Source organism: Triplophysa dalaica, chromosome 25, assembly GCF_015846415.1.
Source record: "Triplophysa dalaica isolate WHDGS20190420 chromosome 25, ASM1584641v1, whole genome shotgun sequence".
Taxonomy (NCBI): Eukaryota; Metazoa; Chordata; class Actinopteri; order Cypriniformes; family Nemacheilidae; genus Triplophysa; species Triplophysa dalaica.
The window spans coordinates 13715556-13737290 of NC_079566.1; the positions used below are offsets into that span (position 1 = coordinate 13715556).

A 21735-nucleotide genomic window follows, 5' to 3' on the forward strand; every position below is an offset into this window, starting at 1 on the left:
CTATACTTAATATCTTTATAATATAATATAATATCTTTAATAATGATTTCTTAAGGACATATCAGTATTGAAATCATAGTAATGTTAATGATTGAAATCAAATTTAATGTTCAAAATCTTAAAATAAAACTTAAAGTCTTTAGTCGGGATTTAACAGACAAGGCCCCACATGTTTGCTTCTGTGTTTTACAGAAAACATGTTTTCATTTTTAGTAATCTATTCCATTTGACCTCTAGAGAGATCTTAATATCTGATTAGTCCGGGTCTTCATTAATATTTGGTGCTTTTTCCTAGAAGATTCATGTTTTTTATCTGCTTGGTTAATTTGATCAGTTTGGTCCTAAAGGATCCTTAGGATTTGACCATATTCTACATTTTATCCATAAATGAACAGACCCTCACAATACTCAAACTTCTTTTTCCGAACAGCCTCGACACAGCCAGGAGCCTCAGGGGACACGAGCCGTATGAAGTGTGTAATCTCTTTGACCGATCACTCTAACCTCGTACTCGCAATCAGCTCTTTAAAATGCATTATTATCCCAGTGATAGCGCTTAATACCTTCTTTTTTGACACGGCTATGCCCTCTTTATGTCCACACAAACAAGACTAAATTGAATTTGTTCTTTGATTGACAGGTGCATTAGCGACCGGAGGGGGGCGGAACTCCCGTTACCTCTCAAGAACAGGAAAAAGCTCGCCAAGGAGAAGTCAATACTCTCAATGCTTTATAAAGGAGCGTTTCTTTTCTTAATACATCTGCGGGAAACCGCACGCAAGTCAAGGGGCCGCTGCTCAAAATATCAGCGTGTAAAATCACAGATAGGACTTTTGAGTCGCCAGGGTTCAATTCGGGCTTGGAATACGGTACCTTCTCATTGCATGTTTCTGCATGTTTTTTATATGTTGTGAAAAGCAAAACTGGCATATTGTTATAGTATACAAACCATGTCACATTGCAGCAATACTTTGACAAATAATATATTGTGTTTGAGGGCAAGTGCATTTCCTTAACGGTTTTCAATGCACCGTAAATATTTATATGAATTTATATTTTCTTCAATATGTCGAAGTACGGATTTGAAATGCTTTTCGAAACAACTCATTATTGAAACGCATGATTTTCATACATAAGTTTGTATTGTTTTTCAGAAACCTTGCCCGCCAAACCTACAACCCATTTTTCACAGGTGAAGACATCTGCGAATCCAAGCCCATCTTTAAAGACGTGTTAAAGGTTTGAACATAGTTTGATCTTAAATCTTTGTGTTGTGTATTTATGCATATTGTTGCACATTGTGTTCGCCACGGTTTGCACTGTTATTTATCTATAAAATATAATCTATACATGTCATACATATAGGATTGACAGCTCACTTGCGTCTCTACACAGCTGAGACGAACTTTGACATTAAAGGTCAGTTATTAATTGCCACGTGCCTCAGGAGAAATCTGCCAAACAAAGATTTCACCTTCTATAGTAATGCCTCCCTCTGCCAGGTCGCATCAACCCACGTCTGTTAAACTTCTCTAGGAATATCCACATTCCTGCCAGAGTCGATCAGAACGCACACCATTTACACTAATTACTGCCCATAACACGACACGTCAACATGCTCATACAGGCCTGAAATAAATAGATCTAGCCCAAGGTTTAGTTGTGTGTGTGTTTTTAGACGACCTATCTGTGTAATGGTGTCTCAGGGTCGGATGAGCAATGCGTCTTCACGTGCGTATATGCATGAGAAAATGCCTCGGGATGTGTGAAAGTGTGCATTTTACCTTTGACCTCTCATTTAAGGCAGCATGTTAGACGATCGACTGTTTATTTTACAAAACGATGCTTTGGAAAATATGTGACGTAAGTATGTATAGTTTTCAAAGAGAGGGTAATTCAGAGAAGTGGGTGTCGATGTAAGGTCAAGTGTATTTTAATGATCACACATGCTGCAGAATCGGTCTGAACTGCATTAACGAGGATTGAGCTGTAATCTCTCTCCATCATAACCTGTTTTGGTTCATTCCTAAGAGAACGTGTCCATTAGCTACAGCACAGCCCACATTTCAACCTGTGCACATTTCTCTATTGCGTTTTGTTTACCGCTCAGCACATTATGTGTTTGTTATGGGCATAAGATTTTATACACCATTGGTACATATGGTAATCTTTATTTAGTCTCGGTCTCAGGTGGCAAACCCACGGACTCCTGACATATTGGTGAATGCTTTCAGCATCATTTCCTGTTAGTTGGAAGAGTTGTTACTTATCTTACCCTTCACCTAACATTATTGTATTATTTGGGTTGTTTTTAACTTGTAACTGGGTCAAAAAGGCACAAATCTAACCGTTGGATTATAAATGCTGGGTTGTGCCAGATTGCCGTGACCAAACCGGCCCATCCCATTCCAAATATCAAAACTATGATACTATTGTACCACCATAAAATGAGGTATAACCAAAGATATTGATGTCAACAAGATGTGCATCTGCCGCGAGAAATGCAACGCTCTAGCGAAGGAAGTCCCCCCTTCTAGTAAAATGAGCCAATCGTCAATCAATAAAGACTGACGATTCTCTGGGTCGGTACTCTCGTCAGGCGAAAAAGGTGATTTTTAGAGCAATTGAAGCTTAGCCAACCAAAGTTTTGATACATTTCATGTCATGGTTTATTATTGACGTGAAATATGCAGTTTAATTGTGATTTTTGCCAGCAATATTGGAAATATTTGCCTTCCCCCAGTAAAGTATATAGGACTGTGGACTTTCTATAGGTGCCCAAAGGTGTTGCAAACATGGCCTCCGACTTCATTAAATGGACTTTGGTGTAACACACTTATATTATTTGTAAAAGTCTGTGCGTAATTTCCCATAATTTGTTGGCTCTACATGAATTTTTTGTTCCACTGTTATTTGGAGCTGTTGTTTTTACTATCATTGATTTAGAAAAAACTGGCAGAACAGACAGATTTGGCACAACAAAACCGCTCTAGAAATGAAGTTTATCCTCAAGTGTTTTATTGGAAATGTTTCTGAGCATGTATAAACAATGTATTAAACTGCAGGCAAACACCAAATGGGGTCTCCAGAAATCTTGCATCTATGAAAAGGGACAGTATTTGAACATCTTTAAAAGTTATTGAGTCTCTTTTGTCTCCGTTAAAACAGGAAACCCCTTCAGCTGTTAATCACCACAGTCAGCTGTCAAACATATGATGGAATCACTGACAGATCTCAGATGCTTTGGTTCTGTTCACGCCTTTCCTCATTCACGCTGGGATTATCAGGTTCCTCACCATAAACCCGCTTGAAAGAGAAGTCGAGAAAGTGAGAGACAAAAAACTATGGAGAAGACGAGCGAGAAAGCGAGAGCGGGGAGCACATCACATTTCCAACAGCTGCTAAATATGACCACATTAATTATAGATTCCTCAGCCTCACGCGTTTTGCTCCCGGAGGTATTTTTAGAGAAGAATGAGAGATGGATTATTTCTTTAAATGAGGTGACAGATGCCGGGGGAATGTAGACATGTTCGGAGAATTGCCGGTTGAGCCACGTCGGTTCGGGGACCGCGTCGGACAAGTATCTAATTAAATCAATCTTTATAATCACAGGTTTCTTATTTCAGCAGGTGTCAGTCATCTCAGATAAGAATGCTGTGAAATAAAGGTCAATCTGGAGAAGGAGAACAGAAGAAATGCCATATGTATTTCTGTTAAGTTCAAGTTAGCGTACCATTTGGGTCAGCGGGGGTCTTAGGAAAATTTGGCCATAACGCTCAAGTTTTTTCAAAAGGGTTTTTACAGCAACGCTAAAAAAATATTTTACTGGTTTTTATAGTTGTTTCACGTACAATGTAAAAACGGTAAATTTACAGGAATCTATTATTTTTAGAGATTTATCACAAATTTTATAGTAAACGCATACAATCACAGAAAAGGACTGCAAATGTACAAGAAAACATGTAATTTTACATCAAAAAGCTGCCAGATAATGTCAACTTCGTTTTTCTTCTTTTTATTTACATTGAATGCCACAGAAGAACATGGTTCCCAAAAAAAAACGACTCACTCGAAGCCTATAAGAACCTTTATAGGCTTCGAGTGAGCCTACATTGCAAACTACCTTTTGTGAAATGTCTCTTAAATGTTCTCTGTTCGGTTCTTGGTAACCTTTTAAGTCTTTCAAGCATTTTGGTTTTGTAGTCCATGTAAAGTACATGCAGTACATCTCAGATTTTAAACCCACCCTGAGATTCCTTTAAATACCCAGCCTGGCAAGTCCTCGAGTTCACGGCATGCCATTAGGGTCATAATGAGACCACTGTTTTCTTGCTCAGAGCTTCAAACACGCTCTCTTTACTTTTGTTTTTTTTAATTCTGAATGACAGATCTCTTTCCTGTGACCTCAAATGCATTAATGCGCTCCTCTGATACAGCTTCACTGCTTGAGTAAACAATACAGGCCCCATGCACATCTGTTGCTCATAATTACCCATTAGGGCTATTACACCCAACATGGCTAATAACATGGAGATTTCATTAGCCAAGCTTTCTTGTGTTCTTGGCCTCTCTCTTCCAGCTCTGACAGACGCTATCAAGTCATTAGTGATCCTTCAGGAATCAAACTACCTCCCAGAGTCATTTTCCTAATGCCTGGATGAAATTAAAATACATCTATGATCGTGGTTGAAATAAGGTGATGGATTATCTTGAAAGACAACGTCCTCTGTGTCTTCACCTTGAGTAGTTTTCTTTAGTGTGTGTGTGAGAGAGAGCGGATGAAGTGTATTTTGCAGGGTGATCAATATCGTGACATGGAGGCTAGAAAAACAGGCATGACATCCTCTCAACGGAGAGATACGATAGCGACTATCCAATCCAGTGTGATTCCTTGTGCTCTTTGAAGCCCGAGCTCTCGAACTTCCTCATTTAATTCCCCCGTCTTCGGTTTCCCCTGAAGTAAGATGCGAGCGGATCATATCCAGTGATCGCCCAAGGTGACATTGATTTGATTGGACGCTCACGAGCGCTCTTGTTCTCGCAGCTGAGTGCCGTTACCGGCCCGTATCCCATAATTTGTTTCCCTCGCAAACAGACACATGCTGATGCATGGAGCGAATGACTGTATCTGACAGATCGACCATGTCATGAGATAAAGAGATAAGCAGCTTGCAGGGAATCTGTCTTTCCTCCCGTAGGCCCACGAGTGTTCGTCACAGCCTGAAACGAGAAGTAGGGAGATCTCGCTGACCCCTTTGAGCCTTACGTCATGTTTCTTTCTTACATGAAACAATCTGGTTGGGCTTTGGAGAAATGTGCAATTCATGTCTTCAAGATCAGTCAAAATGCACTGTTTAAAAAGGTGTTTTAAATTATTCCTGATGCAATGTTTTCCATTTCAAAATGTCTTGCATCCGAATAACAGTGTATGTTTGTTTCTATGTATGTTGTTTTGCAGCGAACACCTGTTCTGAATATGTTATCTGCTGACAAACGTGACAACTGTCAAATCCGCCATTTACATTTTTCCACCCCCAGAGATTGCAATGTGACTCTTTCCACCGCCAACGATTGATATCGAGAGGTAAATAAATACATAGATATAGAACACGTGCTTTTCATGAAGTTATTCATTTTTTCTGATTGATTTAACACGTGATTCAAATATAAAATGCATATTCAAGGACCCAAGCAAAATTGGGGTTTTGCGGCTTTCATTCCACGTCTTTGGCTTTCGAGACGTCGATAAAAGTTGACAAAGTGAACGATACGCGCATTTAATATTTAATCGCTTTCTTTTCTGAGAAATCGCACCGCAAATATCGATGACGTCATCTCCTGCTCACGTTGTGCAATTGGTGTCCAATCATATAGACTGAGTGTGTCTGACATTTCAAATGAAGGCACGTCATGAAAAGAAAACCGAGCTCTTCAATTTATGGGATCTTTGTGTCTTTGCGGTAGAGTAAGATAAAAATTGCCCCCCCCTCTTTCTATTCTTATATTGCTCTGTAATTCATCTCTGCGGAAAGAACTTTGGAAACAAATGCTCCAAACATTGTGTTCAGTTATTACTCTCATAAATAAAAACGAGGTGTGTTTTGAGTGCAGAATGAGAGACATTTGCAGAGAAATACATATTATCCATCTGTGTTAATGCGCACCGTCAGGAAACACGGCGAGTGTTTGTTTTTTTGGCGTGACGCACCACATTCTGGCAATGAGACGGTACGAAGGGCAGTTAATCAAAACAAGCTGTTTTTGGCGTCTTTGTTTGCGCTGACAGTGATATATAATATTATCTACGCCAGTTGAGCATCGCAAAATTACTGAATCTGTTACTGCAACACTCATTTCAAAACTGTCTAAAAATCATTTAAGCATTAGTTGTTTCAAAGTTTCTGCAGTAAGACTGTCAATAAGACAGTTTTGATCGTCTAATGAAGGGTTTCCAATTCATTGGTTGCAGGTTCGATTGTTGGTAGTGTCAGCCTCAGATGATGGTATGTATGTCAAGGTACAATCAACCAGACCGACTGACGTATTTAAAAATGAATGATTGGCCGACTGGCTGCATAACTTCTGGGTCTTCTGGTTCACCAGTCCACCTCCAAACTCATGTTCTCAAGGTAAGATTTAGTTGGTTTGCTTCAGTCTGCCCTTGAAATAAACTCTTTAAAAGTAAACGTGGTGCTTCCATAGAAGAACTGTTTTTTCCATAAAGAAATCTTTGGGGTAAGAAACTTTAAGGAGTTGTTCACTTTAAAATGAGCCCCACTTGACTTTGTATAGTAGGAATAAAAATGACTATGGAAAATCAAACAGGGGCTTATATTGAAGTGAACTACTCCTTTAAATGGTTCTTTGGGGTACCAAAAATGGTTCTTCAATGGCATTGGCATGTTGCACCTTCATTTTTGAAAGTGTGGGATGACAGTCGCCTTTAACTATACATGGTATCATTTCAAAACATGCATATATTTTGACCCATGTCAGTCGTATGGCATGAAATGCTATTTAAATTGTAAAACGTAAAAACCTGTATTTTATCTACGACATCAGGACACAGTGTCAAAAAGTCCCTCATACTTTCCATCAAACACATGTCCATCTTCGACTGAACACAGACCCCCTGCCAGATCTCTTGTGCGTTTGTGAATTTGTGTGTACTTTGACCCCCACTGCTGACAAGCAGCACTTTCGTTCAGAGCTCAGCTTACAATCATTGTTTTTTGCCACACTATTACACACAAATAGACAAATGCAGCAAGAACCGTCAGACTTTTAGAACGGTAAAGTTTACTTCCCAGTGGGAATTCTGGCAAAGTGCTTAAAAAAGTTCACCCTAAAATGCCAATTCAGCCATTTACGTTGTTCCATAACTGTGACTAAGCTGGAGATTACAGTTAAAGCATACTGTGACCAACAGCTTTTAAGATGTGAAATGATAAAAAGATAATTTAAAGTGAAATTAAAGAATAACCACAATTTAAGTTGATTGTTTAATCCTCACGTGGTTTTTAGATCAAACCTCAATAACCCAAAAAGTGATTCGCTAGAATTTTGCAAGTATTTCAGGGCTAAACTGCAAGTCAGAATGTATCACTTGTATTGATAAAAAACTTGACTGTAGTTTTCACAGATCTGAGCAGACCTGCTAATTTGATGACAGCATCACCTACTGGTGGGACATTGAAAAAGATACAGTGCATTTAAATTTAACATTAGGTTAATAAACATTTTAATTATAAATATATTTACATATTTACACAAGTTTGAAACCGCATGAAAATATGTAAATTATTAGAAAAATGAATAAAAGCACATTATATTGATCAACTTTTTGCCACAACAAGAATGTATTGAATGTCCTGAAAGCCAAGTGAAAGTGATGTGTTTTCAGTAATTTTTCAAATCGTCTTTTATTTTGTGTTCCGGATGTGTTTTGAATATTCCCCCAAGAAATCATTTTTGTGCTGTGAAGTTTCCATTGGAATACTGACATTTTGAGTGTGTTGTTTACTCTGAAATGCCAGTGTGGGTCATTCTGCATGCTGTGGGACAAACAGTAGACGCTGCTTTTTTAAACATCTATTTCCAGTCTGAACGATTCTCATCAACAACTTCCGTATAACTGACCACAATTTTCCTTGGAGGGAGGAAAGATGTCTTTAAAAATGTCCTTTTTTACCTTTAGTACACAAGCTCTCATTACAGTTCGGTAAGTGGCGTGTGATGGTCCTTTCACAGTAAGAGGTCAAAGATTTCTAAACGGTTTCCAAGTTAAAGGCAAATGAAGAAATGTATGTGTCATTATTAAATAAACTCAATGACAATAATACAACTTGCTTTGAAATTAAGCTCGTAAATAAAAAAAATCATAACTACGGTAAAGTAAATATTTGGTGGGCCTATATTTTTTATTTATTACCACTAAATTTTGTTTGTTTATTATTGCTTTCTCATCATGATTCAATAAATCCTACAATAAACTCCGGTTGATTTATGAATTTTATTTATCTGTTTAAAACTGACAATAATTATTTTGTTTTTATAGAGGACCCAAAGTGAAGACGTTGGTAAGGTATTTCATTATTTTAAATAATTCATCAGTTCAATTTTACTAGATTAACTAGGTTTATATTACTGGCTGTCATATTTCTTTTTTATTTGATTTTTCTTGTTTAAATTAATAAATATTTAATTTATTTTTTACTTTTAAGAAGCCACTGCATTGCTTTCCTCCTCGGATAACAGAAAATGTTGCTTATAAACCAGGGAATGTCAAAGAGCCACACTTTGGCACCACTTATATTATGACATCATTGACAGGTGATTCATTATGACGTCATTGACAGATGATTCTTTATGATTGAGTGCCGTTATGACATCACCAAAGGAACACAACTGAACAGCCAACCCCTGGCACAACAATTTCAAAACTACAAGTGTCTCTTTTCTTAATTATGCTCTGAATTCAGGGACAAGATCATTTTTTACATTTAAAAAAAGTTCTGCTGCAGATCTGTGTTTCTCAAATATATCAGTATATATCTACGCTTTTGGCTCTTGTATGCTCCACCAAACAACAAGAACACATATGATCGCATTTAAAGAGTGACGTTAGACAAAACGCTCACGAAGAGCAAACTGTCTCTCTCCCTCCGTCTCTCTTTACTGTGTACTGATGCTTCAATTACACTTGACTCCAGCACAGAGAACCTGGATGAGCCGATGAATTAATAATGACATATCTCATAAATAGAACGTTTGGACAAATATCTGATCTCTTAAATACCGGCAATCGGTCTGCAATTGGCGAAGTGCTTTCTAAAAGAGCACCACCCCTAACATTGTGTTTCAGGGGCAGGACATACAGTAGATACAGTGGCTCAAAGTATTTTTACACTGAAGCCACATTTAAAAAATGTATGAATGTCATAGCATTAGATAGGAGAATATCAAATTGTTTGGTATTTGTGGTATTTAGTTTTATCAATAAAAGCAAACAAGATTGTTTGCATTATACCATTATTTGTATGATAATTGAGTCCATTTTAATATTAAATATAAAAAATAAAATGTTCACATAACAATAATATATATTTTGTATTATTAAAAAAATATTGCATGATTGTGTTCAAGTTTATTATAGAAATAAGAGATTTTATTAAGTTGTCAAGAAACTTCAAAATGTATCAAAAAATCTGTGAATACTTTTTCTCTTCATTAAAAAAAAGTATTCACATAGACTATCTCACCGTTTCTTGACTGGACGCGACCGGCGCAACGCATCGCAACTCAACCCATTGTGTCCACACTGGATGCGGTGTAGACATGGTGTCTGGGTTATCTACAACAGCACTGACTTCTGTGTCCTCCCTAACCCTAAAGTCCTCACTTTTTTTCTGACTAAATATTTCCCTGCTTCCTCTGCCTGTACAGAAACCACAGTGATCATCTGATCATCAATTTTATTCTCAGCATGTAAACGGATAAAACCCTCGAAAAAAACCTTTGAACTTGACGTTATGACTCGCTCTAAATAATGATGTCTGCTGTGTAAAGACATTCATCTCCCTTCACAACACCAGGTTATGTTGCTTTTTTTGTTTTGTTTTTTAAGGAACTTTAAGAGAAACCTCTGAGACAGAGATGACACCTAAATGCAACATCTCCATTACTTCTCCTGAGTGATGAAAGAGCAATATATGAACATATTTCTCAGTGTCTTTCTACACTCATAAAAATAAAGGTGCTTCAACAGGTTCTCCAATAAAATAGGAGAATCTTTTTTATCGAAATGGTTCCATAAAGAACCTTTAACATTTGAAGAACCTTTCTGTTTCACAAAAGGTTCTTCAGATTATAAAAAGGTAAGTTATAGATGGTTCTTTGAAGAACATTTGACTGAATGGTTCTTTGTGGAAACAAAAAAGGTTCTTCCATGGCATCGCTGTGAAGAACCTTTAAAGCACCTTTATTTTTAAAACAGTGAGCATGTTTTAATCTCTGTGCCTGTTGCAAATGTGCATCTGTCTAAATCGAGGTTAGAGCACTTGCATGCACAACAAACAAAGAGATGCAATCACACGCACGCCAGTATTTCGGCCGTGTCTCATTATAAATGTCGTCGTGAAGCTTTTGTGTAAAATAACACAATGCTTCACTCCTCATTAAATTTTCTCCATTCAAAAGCATCTCTTCACATCTCCGTGTTGGTGGCGTGCAATTACAATGCACTCTGGGATTGATTATGCTCCATACACAAAATGTCACAATAAAACCAGCGCGCTCATCTCGATTGCACATTGTTAAACAGAGTTTATTTCTTCATACAACACAGCAACAATACAGAGGATTGAAATTGGCTGACAGCGCTAGTCTGAAACGCTTGGTGGAATGTAAGCAGAAATAAAAAAAGATGTGCCTTTGACTGGGACATGATGCTCTCCAAAATACAGTTGCTAAAAGCATTGTTTATACGAGGTTTGTCCCAAACTATTAACCTGAAATGTGTACTTACTATTTTTTTTTTCTATCTGTAGGCCATATCTACAGACCACAGCCAGAGAACTGGGTTAAAACGTTTGACATAGACCTGTAGTTAACCACCTAGCAACCATATTGACCACCAGCACTTCGCTTTCATTTTTATGTTATTTTTTTTAAATCGTACGTATATTCATTTAACATTTTGATTTCGGTTATTAATGTTTTGTCGATTGTTTTTTGTTCAATTTGTGCAGTGTTAAAAACAACTGAAACAGGAAGTTCTTCTGGACCAGCGTTGTTAGCGTTTTGTGAACTGGTCTATAGTGTTTAATTTGTTTTGAGTACTGTCCACCTTCAAGGTTTAACAATTGTTCATTTTGTTTGAAATATGAATTGATTGGATATGCTTTTTAATGAATGGATTTTTTCCATTTGATTAACTGAAACCAAGCAAAGCAATCACTGGTATCTGAATCCACAAGCTAATACGATAGGCCGACATAACCTCCACACATAGATATCTTTGATCGTGACCTGAACATTAACTCGACAGTAGGCTTTTACGTCAAAACATGCTCGAGCGAGCCAGACACCAATATTCCATCTTCTTGTGATCTGATGTCCTGCTAAATCTAAACATTTGGTCACATAATAACTTAATTCAATTTGGTAATCCAGGAATAATGTCCTTTTGGTTTGTACAGTGAAATCTAATCTGTAGCCTGCTGTGTTTTAATGGACTTTTGCTCTCAGTGCAGGAAACACAGAGAGAGAGAGAGATCTAATGGGAGATATGGCTGTGATTTTTCAATGTCTCATTTGGCTACTGAAGGCCTCCATCTCTCCGCTGGTTCGCTCGGTAGCTTGCGCACGCTCATCCTGACTGCATTCTCCATTAACAGGCTTTTCTGGACAGATTGGCAGAACAGCAGCACTTAACCCTGAACTAAATCTGACATTACTGAATATCCAGACAGCATTCTGCCGAGAGGGAGAAAATAATAGAGGGAGAATATTTGCCATGCGTAACAGAGTTTACGAGAGTCCTAATTTTGCTGCTTTCGCATTTTGGCCAAAGAATACGCATCTATATGTAGGAGAATAGAGATGGACAGACAGCTGTGTTTCTGAATATGATGTGCCAACTCCTTTAGATCGGCAAAATTTAACACAGCACTTATTGAAGCTTCAAATAGACCGACTATTCAAAGATTTTTAGGCGTGAAGATGCATTAAAGGAATATTAAACAAAAAATTGTCATAGTTTGCTAAGATAATTTTTGACCCATTTTTGGGTTTCCTTTAAATTTATTTCAAGAAAGATTCTTATTTCTCTTGGGATATTAATTGTTTGTTTCTGTTTTTTTTTCTTTGTTAATTATTAAATGTAAAATTAATAGTTCACCCGAAAACAAAAAGTCTGTCATCATTTATTCACATTTATGTTGTTCAAACCCTGTGTGACGTTCTTCAATGGCAGTCAATGGGGGCCAAGGGCATTCGGTTACCAACTTTTCTTCAAAATATTGCTGAAGAAAGTCATAAAGGTTTGAAATAGCGGTGTAAATATGGTACGACATTGATTTTCTCAGCCAACGATACAATATTTGCCGATACATTGGAAAGCAACTTACAGAGAGGTCAGGGAGCCTAGTTTACACAAGCAGTTACATTTTAATAACTCACAAATGCAACCCAAATATATAAAATTAACGTTTAATTTAACTCTTTGAAAGTCGCACACTCTCTGTTGCAAATGGGACATTTACAACAACAAATAGACTTCGACGCCGGACGTTGTGTTAGGAATGAGGATGTGGAGTTTGTCGAATTAAAGGTTGCTCATATCTATATTGTACGTATGGCATCGATGCATTGTGTTAGAAATTGTACATATTTTTACACTCCTAGTTTGATATCACACACACATACAGACATTGCCCTGACCCGATCCCATGCCTCCGTAGCTTTGAACCGCCAGCCTGAAAAGCGGGTCTGTGAACGGTGCCGTAATGGCACTGGACCGGATGGCTGCTTGCCGGAGCTGGATTATTTTACCCAGTTGCAAGTCTTGTCTATGGTGTATTATGTGTATCTGTTTTTCTCACCACTTTCCTCATGTTATGCTGTATCTTTCTTCTTAAATCCATTTTGTTACACTGAACTTGTATATGTGTAATGACAATGAATTCAATCCAATCCAAATCCAATATGACATGAGGATATGTAGAAGATGAAAGAATTTTCATTTTTGGGTAAACTATCCCTTTAAGTTAGTATCTGCGTCTTCAATTCCATCACAAGCAAAACCTTACTTTTGTCATACAGTTATTTCTACTGTACACAGACATTGTTACATTATTTTTGACAGAACCGTTTCTGGTGATTTGTGTACATCTATAGCTTACTTTTAAACCTGTATAAACAGATTTTTACAGCCCCCCTTGACTAGCACCAGTCGCAACAAAAGAAAGATTGAATAATATGTCTGTGTAACCGAACAAATGGGTTCAATAGAATGGTCTGAAATGTCTTTGAACACAGAAAAGCATTTGGTGGTCTCCTGTATAGCCTTGCGTGGGAAATTCGCGCCTGACTTTGTGTGTGCTGTGCTCAATCCAGCCTTATTAGACTCGCCGTCAAAAACCACCAGCAGGCGACTTGAAAAAGTGCTTTTAATTACAGGAGTGAGTCATAGCTATAATTCTGTGTCCACAGGGCTACATACAGACCCCGAGCCTTCGCCGCTCAGAGAAGAACAATGCCCGTCATTAGGTGAGTGAGGCAGAGAGCAACAGGAGACCTCCATTAGATCCATTACTGCGCAGTCAGACGTCGTCAGGTTTTGCCGAGGCTGAATGGATTGCTTTTGTCATTCAGCTCCGCCCCTCAGGTTGTTTGATTGGTCTGCTTGGCTCGTTTGGTGATGGTCATTTATTTTGGTGGAAATAAGTTCATGTGTGTTAGACTGAGATGCACACACATACTGTATGGATTGACAGATAGATATGTCTATATACATACAATGTTTTTATTCCACTTTACATTAAGATTGCAATTTAAGTTTTTACATTTCTTTTCAATTTTATGTATTTTTTAGTGATTGCACTACTCACAATTTACTTCAAAATGGAGTAGAATACTGCATAAGCGTGCGATTTGTGAAGAAGAACCTTTACGTTACTTAGCTAAACTAGTCTCTCCAATATTTTGAATATAGACTGCGCTACCAAGCTCAACCTCTAGATGTCAATGTAACAGGGTCAAAACTATGGGACCCATTCAACAAATAGTTTATTTAATAAAATTGACATACAATAAAATAATAATTTTATTCAATATTAGCATAAATAAAATAAAATATAAACTGGTATGTTATTGAGAACTAGCCAAACACAGACTGGAAGTTAACTTCAGTCGAGAGCAGCATCGATCCTCCATTACTATTACTAATGACAGAGAATGCCAAACCGTGGTACACTAACCAAATACTTCTTTATGTGAATATTGGCCGTAAACATGCAGCATTCCGATGAAAGAATTCTGCATCACTTTGAGGTTGTCTAAAATCTCTCCGCCGCAAATGATCTGATATATTATGCACTAAACCGCAAATAAATGAAATCGACTGGCTTGCTGATGTAAAGCCCAGGCACTGTTTATTCAGAGATTCATCAAAAGCTGAGGTTTTATTAAGAAAGGCCCGAGCTCTTTAGCGGGCTTTAATGTAATCTTGCAGAGACCAGACTCAGCGCCTCCGTGTGATCGTCCCATTAATCTTGTTACGGCTCTGCACTCCCTGCGATCTTTAAATATGCATTAAAAAGAATGGAGCCATTGAGCATATTTGGTATATAAAAGATATTGGCTCGTCATTAAAAAGCCATGTTAGCCCTTTAAAGTGAGGAGAGGTGATTTCATGCTTCGGCGAGTTCGAGCGGCCGGGTATCGTGCCCACCCTGGGAGTTGGCGTCCTTGCCGGTGCCTCCCGCGTGCCGGTGGAGTGTGGGCGAGACAGGCTGGTGGAGATAAGAGTAAAGTCAAAGGTTGGAATTTGAAGGTAGATTGAGGTCAAGTCCACAAAACTACAGTCGTAGGAAGCTCTCTTTGTCACTCTGCCAGCCTGTCTGTCTCTCTTTTTCTGTCAGTCTGGCTGTTTGTCGGTCCCTCATATCCTTTCTGTTTATGTATAAACAGAAAAAGAGCAAAATATTGGTGAAAGTTCTCAGTGAGGGTGACAGGATTCTGTCATTTTGTGTGTGTTGTGTCAGTGTCGTGTTGTGCTGGTTGTTCTTTGGTATTGGCAGGACTTGACTTATCTTGCAGCCAGGTTTGAGCTTCTTGAGTTTTTTCTTGTCCTTTTTTAGAAACTGGTTAAAGTCTTCGTGGCAGTTTGTGAACTGGGTGAAGAATGTTTCTCTGATGTGTGTATAGTTTGGATGTGAGATAAAAAAAAGTGCAGCTTTGTTTCCACTTGATTCTGTGTGCGGTGTGGACACAGTCTCTCTTTGTCTGTCTGTCCATTAACTGTCTGTCTGCTTCTCTCTTTCTCCGTTTGTTTGGCGGTTTGTCTGTCTCACGTCCTGCCTGTCTTCCTGTCTCTCTCTCTCTGTCTGCATGGCTATCTGTCTAACTCTGCCTGTCTGTCTCTATCTCTTTGCCTGTTTACTTGTCCATTTGCTATCAATTCTCTCTCTCGCTGTCCCTTTCTTTTTCTGATAATTACATTTTCTCTTCCTGTCTCTCTCTCTCTCTCTCTCTCTCTCTCTTCCTATCTGCTGGTCTGCTGTCTGTCTCTCGTCTCTTTATTTTTCTGTTTTTGTCTCCCTTTCCCTCTCTCTCTCTCTTTCTCTCTCTCTCTCTCTCTCTCTCTCTCCTCTCCCTCTCCCTCTCTCTCTCTCTCTCTCTCTCTCTCTCTATCTATCTCTCTCTCTCCCTTTCTTTTTCTGTTAATCATATTTTTGTGTTGTTATAAAATAAATGATGTTGGCACGGATATTGTATGATGCTTTCCTCATAAACTCATTCCAAACATTCAATTATACGCCTTGAGATCACAAGTCTTTTTTTAAATCACAAATACAAAATGCATTTCACGTAAGTGATCCTAAATGTTTGGACAGCATTGTACTTTTAACGGAAAGAGAATAAACTTGTTTTTCTTCAGGCACAACATAGTCCCTTGTTGCAAATGTTCACATCCTCCATGAATGAGAAACAGGAAAGTGTGCGTGGACTGACCCAGAAACGGGACTTCCACAGCCCGCGAGCGAGTGCGTCGCTTCCTCCGAGCGATCTTGCCGCCGTACGGCCTCCGCGCAGGGCGCTCAATCAACTATGCATGACTTGCCCTTAATAGGTTTCTTCGCTGGAAATTTGGAACGGCTGTTAGCTGCTCGACTGGTGTGGAGCGGCTTTTGTCCCATGAGAATGGGCCTATACTTAAACAGCCGGTATGAACAACTATCACACAGCTATAAAAATAAAAGCAGTAGAGATGAGGTGGGAACAGTAGGTTGCTTTACTAATTGGTGTCTGTGTAATGTGAAATATTGCGTAGTTTGTCATGGTGTCATATACTGTCTGGAGATAAAACTAGCTCTAGAGAAATCTTCTGCTTCTCTAAAGGCCACTCAGAAGGCAAATATAAAATATTTGCATATATGTATTTTCGCAACATGTATGCATTTAACTTTTTGCACACATAACAGAGAGAGCACGACACAAAACACTTTTTGGTGACTTTGCACATTGTTGCTGTTGTTGTCGAAACCTTCCAATGATTCCACCGGACAGCCATGATACATAATTGTTATGTTACATTCATCTGTCTGTCTTTTTGTGTACGTCTTTGACTGTCTTTTAACTCATAGGTCAAGTTGACGTGCCTATGCCTAGACCAAAAAATTGAGTGTTTAAAGAATTTTATGTTCACTGGTCTACAACAGAATTTCTCATTTCGCCATAACTCAAATCTCAAATTGCGTTTCAGAACTCGTGTGTAGACCTACCTGTGTACGATCATACACACACTAGGAATTAGTGAAGCAGATGAAATATCTTCTTTACTGACCTGCTGGGAACCTCTCACCTACCAGCTGAGCTCTTCAGATGGATTGAATTTGAATCAGAACAACATAGGAGGCCACTTCACTAAGTAAGAGCTTTAGTGAGGTGAGAGCACTCATTCAGACCATGATCCGGCAAACACACTCACACTGTGACCTTCATTCTTAGTTTACCGGATCTGCTTGCACACATGTGAAAGTAAACAGTCAGGAAAGTATTTGGCTTTTTATTCCCATGCGTGTACGAAGGACAAGAGAACGGAAAGGTTATCAGAAGTCCACAAAGCATTTCATGTGGACATTTGCTGCTCTGCCCGTTGCTTAAGAACAAATGTACTCACCCTCTTATCACAATTTATTTTTAATACAGAACACAAAAGCAGATATTTTGGAAAACATTAGCAAAGATAAAACAATATTGGACACCATTGACACAAAAAAGACATCTCACATACAAGTTTTAAATGGAATGAGGGAAAATCATTTATATTTTAATTATAAATCATTTAGAATATGAATAATTATTAATACAATTATTTAAAAAAATTGTATACTTTTATTTTTAGATGATAAAGTATGTTTTGAATGGAATGTGGGTGAATAACTTTTATTTATATTTAATTATTTTTTCTATTTACACATTTTTATTTAATTATTTAAATCAAATTTTAGTTTTATTTATTTTTTAATTGAACATTTTTATTTCAAGATGATAAAGGATTATTCAGATTTTAAATGGAATGAGGGTGAACAATTAAAAAATTTTATAATAATTTTTACTATATTTTTAAGTATCTTTTAATGAATTGTTTAAATTTGTATTTTATCTTATATATTTTTAATTCATTTTTTATATTCAATTTAAATCCCTCAAAACAAACGTAGAACACCGCCAATCCAAGACTTTAGGTCAGACTGTAGACTTTTACTTAATATTAAGTTTATGATATTTTCTATCCCCTGAGTCTCACAGAAATGATCCAGGGTAATGTCAAAGAAAAGCTTTGTTGGTTTTTTATTTGGTTTTTTTTTTTTTTTTTTTTATTCATTCAATAAAGTAAACGGCCAACTTGCCAGTTTTGTCTGCAACTCGAGGCAATTTTTGGCACAAAATCATCTTTAATTTAACATTAACTATCATTGGACAGTAGTGATTTCTGCTTTCTTAATGAGGTTGAAGTCTGTAATAAACAAATGAGTTTGAGCCAAATCCAAATCTGTTTGTCTAATTTTGAGTTAATTTATTTAATTGTCAAACAATGAAACCTTTATTGTTTTGAAAAAAGAAGCATTAACACCTTTAAAACATATTTGCATATTAATATATGTTGAAAGAGATATGAGCAAGTGTTTCTGTATTCCATGTAATGCACAAGTAGCTTTAGGCCCAATAATCTGACAAATGCACATATGTCATAAATATGTTGTTGAACTTTGTTTTGCAATTAAGCGCGGTTCCAAAATAGTTTATGAAAAACATGTTGGACTGGAATCAGAAAGGGTAACACATTGCACTTAACCTGTTTTCTCAGCGCTACAGTAAAAAGATCTATTTGCACATCACATCAACAGATTCATTAAAACGACCAGATACAAAAGAATGATTTGTTCATGAATCATATGGCGCTGATCATTACGTTAGCTCAGATGTTGGATCCTAGCTAAACTGTAATAGGATGTAAGCGACAGGTGCCCGGCTACTATCCACCTTTCCAACCAACGGGAAAAAAACTTCCATCTGTTTGTTTGCCATATGCCACATGATGTCAGAAGAACATGTTTGCTCATTAAATTAGCTGGCGTGTCAATTCTCTCCGCTGACATGAGTTCCCTCAGCTATAAGACAGTAACAGATTTCTAAGTTCACAACAGTTTGTCTCCATAACAACAAACGTATATAACAAGTGAAGCATTTGTAGCTCTTAGTTTGTGCTGTAATTGCACGATAATGTCTTGGATTGCAGGGCACTGTCAACGCCCACCATGACTGCTGTCACCGGTGTCAGTCGCCGGCAATAATGAGCAGGTATTATATTAGGAAATATCGCCATTATTTTTATTTTTGTTGTGATTACATCTTTAATGAGGCATAATGGTGATTTATGTAAACACAGGCTGCTAACCTGTACTGCAGAGTTTCTCACATTTAAAAGCTTTCAAGCTCAAGTCTTCGCATATAACGCTTGGCTTATAATAGACGTATAATATGCTTTCTATCAGTCGCTGTAGTCGGAATCTGTTCCCCAAGGGCTTCCCGGACAGATGTCAATTTTAAAATGACGCGAGCGAGAGTGATTTAGATGGACTTTAGATGCAGTTCATGAGCGGCTTAATACTTTTACATCAAAGCCTTTAAAATCCCCCGAAACTTCATTTTACATTCTTTGGGAATGGAACCGGAATGGAATGTTGTTTATTTGCATTGAAACCAGCACTCAAAAAAATGCTGGGTTTTTTAACCCATTGTTGGGTCAAATGGAAAACATTTTCTGTGTTAATATAACCCAGAAGTTACGTATATTAACCCAGAATTTTTTTATACTTTACGCCGCAATGGTCTTAAATAACATCCCTGCATTTTGGGTTGAAACAAACCCATTGATTCTTTTACAACCCAGCGGTTGGGTTTGTCTCTTTTTGACTCGGAATTAAAAAGAACCTTGCATTCTTTTGAGAAAGTGCATGGTAAACTAGTGAGCCAACAAGACAGCTTTTCGTGCAATTGAATAGCACATTCACCCCTTAAGTGTTGTGAGTTGGTGTTTGTGTGCATACGTGTGCTGAGAGAGAGGGATCAGATGTTGAATGCATCCATGTCACACAGATGTTGAAATAATCTGCCTGGATGGCTTTTACAAAGCCATTTATTCCACTCAGACACAAGCTGCGTTTCATCACAGGTCAGTCACTGGCCTATAAAAGCCCCTCCACCCCCCGAACCATGACACGCCTGACATGTTAACATAGCATGGCTGGAAGCTTGAAATGATTATTTTTGCCTGTTATTTTCTCTGTCAAAGGAAGAAAACTTTGAAGCATCCATACCGAGCAATTATAATGCATTTCTCTTTACTAGCTGTCAGAGAACAGTTGATCGGCCAAATCAAATCCAGTCTTAACTATTGGTAATCTAAGGTAAGAGATACTCGTTTAAAGGGATAGTTCATAAAAAAATGTAAATTCTGTCATGATTTTCTCACCCTCAAGTTGTTCCAAACCTGTATGACTGTATGACTGTTCGGCTTAACACAAAGAAAGATATTTGGAAGAATGTCAGCAACTGACATTTCTGGGACATCATTGTCTACCTAGTAGAAAAATAAATATTGTATAATATTTTGTTTTGTTGAACTGTTTTAGGAAGAATTTAGGAAAACAAACAGCTGTTGGGGACCTTTGACTACCATTTTTTCTACTATGGTAGTGAATGCTGCCTCTCTTGCTAACATTTTTCTAAATATCTTTCTTTGTGTACAACCAAACAAAGAAATACAGGTGTGGAACAACTTGAGGTTGAGAAATTCATGACGAATCTCCATTTTTGGGTGAACCATTATACTTTAAAGCAATAGGTTACCCAAAACTTGAGATGTATAGTCAAAACCTCTATATGTCTCTTTCTTCAGTGGAACACAAAAGAAGATATTTTGAGAGATGACTGAGTGGTTTGTGTTCATACAATGGAAATCAGTGGGGGTCAGAATAATCAAAATATTTTACACATGGATTTGTAATTGATGTAATTGAAGTTCTTTTTTTTTGCAATCCTGAAGCATTTGTATGTGAAAATACTGTCAGGCGCTGGTGGTTGTGTAGTGACAAGACACTTGAGGGAAAATTCTGACTGTGTTATAGTTATCAGTGAAGATCTGTGATAAGGACACACAAACTTGAAACCCTGTCAGAGAAAATGGACAATTTAGCACAAAGTGGACCATTGCAGACCATTGCAAAGTTTACAAATGTGTTTGAAATTAAATAAGATTCAGATGTTCTACAGATGATTAGAATGTTAAATTATTTTTTATTTAAAATTCTGACCAGTACTTCAAACTTCATTAAACTCTAAATATGGTAACTAAACATACTTTTTCAGATTGACCGTGAGTGATAGTGTTCTTGGGTATTGTTTTCTTTTACTTTTTAGTTACTGTGTGTTGTGGTGTATTTGTTCTGTTTTTATTTACTATTTATTCCAGCTCTCTCAAACGATTAATCGGGAATAATCGCACCCAAAATAAAAATTTGTGTTTACATATTATGTGTCCGTGTATTGTGCTTCTTAATTTTGTATTTATAAATACAAAAACATACGCATTAATGTATATATATATGTCATTAAATTTTGAGATGTATTATTTATATTTACCAATAACTTAAATTACATATAAACATTCATCAATTTTCTTAAATATTTGCAAGTATGTGTATGTGTTTATAAAAACAACGTTAATATCCATAATACACAGACATATATCATGTAAACACAAACTTTTATTCTGTATGCGATTAATAGCGATTAATCATTTGACAGCCCTGCTATTTATTTATTTTATTACATTTTTCAGTGTTCTGAAAGGCGCACACAAATAAAATGTGTTAGATATTTTACCATAATAATAATAATGAGTAAGATGACTGTACATGCATTTGTTGTGGATTTTTCAAC

General features: G+C 37.3%; 1 long non-coding RNA gene across 1 annotated transcript; it reads left to right on the forward strand.

Moving 5' to 3' along the window:
- Positions 1-1153: 1153 nt before the first annotated feature.
- On the forward strand, positions 1154-6623 carry LOC130415910 (uncharacterized). The gene is made up of 3 exons (XR_008905982.1): positions 1154-1239; positions 5462-5587; positions 6473-6623. It is a non-coding gene; the product is annotated as an uncharacterized LOC130415910 (long non-coding RNA).
- Positions 6624-21735: the final 15112 nt, after the last annotated feature.